This window comes from Lipotes vexillifer, unplaced genomic scaffold (genome assembly GCF_000442215.2).
Source record: "Lipotes vexillifer unplaced genomic scaffold, Lipotes_vexillifer_v1.1 scaffold788, whole genome shotgun sequence".
Classification (NCBI taxonomy): Eukaryota; Metazoa; Chordata; class Mammalia; order Artiodactyla; family Lipotidae; genus Lipotes; species Lipotes vexillifer.
The window spans coordinates 241,602-246,020 of NW_006791862.1; the positions used below are offsets into that span (position 1 = coordinate 241,602).

The following is a 4,419-nucleotide window of genomic DNA, read 5'->3' on the forward strand; positions in this document are numbered from 1 at the left end:
CCTGGTACGGCCGAGCGAGCACGCGCTCCTGGACAACAACGGCCTGTACCACCCGGACTGCGACCAGCAGGGCCGCTTCAAGGCACTCTAGTGCAACCAGACGTCTGTGTGCTGGTGCGTGAACTCGGTGGGCATGCGCCGCACCGACAAGGGCGACCTGAGCCTACGCTGCGACGAGCTGGTGCACACCCACCCCATCCTCATCGACCTGCGCCACCGCCCGGCCACCCGCGCCTTCAACCCCTCGGACCTGGAGGCCGAGCTGCGGCGGCTTTTCCCGGAGCGCGACCCGCTGCGCCCCCAGTTAGTGACGGCCGTGCACTACGAGCACCCCACCATCCAGATCGAGCTGCAGCAGAACACGTCGCAGAAGGTCGCCGGCGACGTGGACATCGCCAACGCAGCGGACTTCGCCGACGCCGCCTACTACTTCGAGAGGGACGTCAAGGGCGAGTCGCTGTTCACCGGCCACCGCGGCCTCGACGTGCGCGTGCGCGGAGAGCCCCTGCTGCTGGAGCGGACGCTCATCTACTACCTGGATGAGAAGTCCCCCCAGTTCTCCACGAAGCGCCTCACCAGCGGCCTCATCGCCGTCATCGTCGTGGTCGTGGTGGCCCTGGTCGCCGGCGTGACCGTCCTGGTGATCACCAACCGGAGGGAGTCGGGGAAGTACAAGAAGGTGGAGATCAAGGAACTGGGGGAGATGAGAAAGGAACCGAGCTTGTAGATACCGGCGGGGCTGGGGTGGGGTAGGGATCAGATTTCAGCAAGGTCCCAGACCCAAGTGAGTCACGCTTCTTGATTCTTGGCCCCAAGGAGTCATTCCTCCTCCTAAATTCCTGCCTCCCCCTGCCGCCACCAAATTTCGTAGATCCTGTTCTCAGGATCACCTCTCTTTCTGACTTCTGTCCTGAAGGAAGCATTTCTAAAATTCCTCCCGTTTCGGTCCAACCAGAAACTTGACTCGGGAGTTAAGGGAAGTTTGGCATAGGGTTATGTATAAGAATCAAGTGTCTGTATGACAACCCAGCATCGTTTACACGTGACGCAATCATTGCTGAAGGCTTAAATGCGTTTAGATGGGAAACAGCGCTTTTACTGTCTTGGGTTTAGGTTATTGGATTAGCTCCACTTGTATGGTGGCCTTCCTGATGAGGAGTTTGCTACTTGGGCCCAGTAGTATCCTCATTTACCATCGTTTGTATTAATATTACCGACCACACATGCTTGTCATCGGGAAAGAAGCCTGTTTCAGCTGCCTGAACACATTTTAGATGGCTTTGAGGGCAGACTTTGGCCCAGAAACTCAGCATCTGTTCTTCAACTTGCCCTTATTACAGCTGATACTAGCAATATTTCTTTTGTAAAATGTTTGTACATTGGTTGTCTTTGATACTGCTGTTGTGATTTTTTAAAAAACGGAATGTAATAAAGTATGAAAAAGGCACAAACCAAAAGATGGAGTTTGTGAAAACTTGCTCCAGGTTTATATCAAAAAAAAAAAAAAAAGCAAAACTCACCTTTGAACCCACATCTGCCTCTAGTTACTAATCTACTTCTCTGCTTTCCTTCTCAGTTAAACCTTTGGAAAGAGTTAGCTTCAGGGACTTCCCTGGTGGCGCAGTGGTTGAGAATCCGCCTGCCAATGCAGAGGACACAGGTTCGGGCCCTGGTCCCGGAAGATCCCACATGCTGTGGAGCAACTAAGCCTGTGCGCCACAACTACTGAGCCTGCACTCTAGAGCCCACGAGCCACAAATACTGAGGCCAGTGCACCTAGAGCCCACGCTCTGCAACAAGAGAAGCCACTGCATTGAGAAGCACATGCACCACAACAAAGAGTGTGCAGCAACAAAGACCCGACACCACCAAAAATAAAATTTATTTAAAAAAAAAAAACGAGTTGGCTTCATCACAGTCTCCCTTTCTCCACCTCTAGCACTCAATCATCTCCAGCCACCGTGCTACTGAAACTGATATTAGGTCACTAGTGACCTCCATGTTGCCAAATTCAGTGATCTTTTTTCTTCCTGCTCAGCCTCTCAACAGCCTTTGAAACATCTGATCACTACCTTCTTTTTGAAACTTTCCTCTGGCTGCCAGGACACCACATTCCTCGTCTTCCTACCTCACTGATTGCTTCTCAAACTTTTGTTTTATAGTTATATCCTCCTCTACCCAATCTCGAAATGCTGGTGTACTCTAAAGGTGAGTTCTGGGTCCCCTTCTCTTCCCTAGTCACACAGTGTCTCTAAGTGATCACATTTATGACCGTGCTTTTAGATATGGGTTTGTCACCACTTACATAGGGATTGGGTTCTAAAGTCAGCTCATAAAGAAAAAAAAAAAAACTCATGAAGTGAAATTACTCTTGGAAACTACTTAAATCACCTATAAATTACAGAAGTTGTGGTTTCATACATGTTGATTTTACACATGATTTTGGCCATATTTATGTGCCAAACTGAAGACCAACACTCCATTTCCTAAAAAACTCAGTTGATTTTTTTCCCTTGCCATGTTGAGATAAATTGTTTTTATTGAGCAATAGATGAAAAAGTACTTGGGGCTTTCATTTAGGAGCCACATTTCATGAAAAATACTTATTTTGAAAGAGCAGACACAATTGGAACAGCAAGCTGCTCCCACAGCTTGAGAGAATTGGGGACTGACTCCATCTGAGGGTACAGCAGACTCACATCTCTCATCTCATCCTCACTCCACACTTACTTTACTTGAGTGTAAAGGAATCACACAATTTAAAGTATTTGTATTTCTCACACTCTCTGGCTGAATATGTATAACTCAATTTTAATAAGTTAAATGCTTGTTTGGTATGATTCCATTGTACCATTTATATGTTGATGACTCCTAAATTTATTTTTCTAGCCCTGACCTTTTCCCCTGAGGTTCAGATTCATGGAATCAACTACCCACCTGGACATCTCCACTTAAGGTCAAGGAGGCAACTTAACATGCCCAAAACATAGAAACTGATTCCACCCCCCATGCCTCAACCTCACACACAAAAAAGCTGTTCTCCTTTCAGTTTTTCCTAGCTCAGTAAATGGCATGCCACCTACCCCGGATTTCAAACAAAAAACCTAGGAGTATTTCCTCCCTTTCCTTCACCTCCACATGAAATTCATCAGGTGAATTTAGACCTACCTCCAAAATATTCCCCACATCTATCCATTTCACTCCATCAGCACAGATACCACCCTAATCCCAGCCACCATCATCATTTCTACTTTGACTGAACTGTTTCCACTCTTACCCTTTCTATGGTCCATCCTCCAAATAGCCAGAGTAATCTCTTACAAAGCATTCACTCATTCATTCATCAAATATTTATTGAGAGCACACACAAACTGGGGATACAGCAGTGAAGCAAATTAGATCTCTGTGCTCCTAGACTTCATCCTAGAAGGGGGAGGCAACTCATAATTAAATAATTTTGTACAGTACAAATACAATGAAGAAAATAAATACAAAATGTAATAAACTAAGTCATGTTGCACTCTCAGTAAAAAAATTTGAATAGCTTCCTAGCATGCTTAGATTAAAATCCAAATTCCTTACCATGACGTTGTTATAAAAGTCTATGAGGGCTTCCCTGGTGGCGCAGTGGTTGAGAGTCCGCCTGCCGATGCAGGGGAGTCGGGTTCATGCCCCGGTCCGGGAGGATCCCACATGCCGTGGAGCGGCTGGGCCCGTGAGCCATGGCCGCTGGGCCTGCGCGTCCTGAGCCTGTGCTCCGCAACGCGAGAGGCCACAACAGTGAGAGGCCCGCGTACCGCAAAAAAAAAAAAAAAGTCTGTGAGATCTGATTTTCATTTGTCCCTTCAACCCTATCTGTACCACTCCCTCACTGCAACTTGGCTCCAGTCACCCTGGCCTTCTTTCTATTTTCTCAATGTTCCAGAACTTTTTCCTTCTTCAGACAATGTTTCCTGTGTCTGGAATGTTGTTTCCCATATCTGGGAAAGGCTGCCTCCTCATAGATCAAATATCACTTCATCAGAATGAACCTAACTAACCTACCTAAAAGTGGCTCCTCTCCCTTTCTCTATCAATTACACTGTTTTGTTTCATAGCACTTTTTCAGGAATTATTCTGCTTATTTATTTGTTAACAACATCTTCCATCCCCACTAAAATATGTCTCCCGAGGTGAGATTCCTGGGGTGTTGTTTACCAAACTATCCCTAAAAGGGTAGAACAGTGCCCGGCTTAAGAGGATCTTGATAAATACTTTTTTAAAGAACAAATAAAAAACGACGCACTGTAAGATGATAAAAACTCCCAAACTCTCACAGCCGCCGGGCTCCGCCCCCCGGAGCCCCTTCCGCCCAAGGTCTAGCCCCAGACCTTCCGGGAGGGAAGTCCTCTGCGCAGGCGCCGTGGGGCCGCGGAGCTT

The 4,419-nt window shown here is 47.3% G+C and overlaps 1 pseudogene; it reads left to right on the top strand.

The window, feature by feature from the left end:
• LOC103090077 (tumor-associated calcium signal transducer 2 pseudogene) overlaps window positions 1-727 on the top strand; it is a 995-nt pseudogene extending 268 nt beyond the window's left edge.
• The last annotated feature ends 3,692 nt before the right edge of the window (window positions 728-4,419 follow it).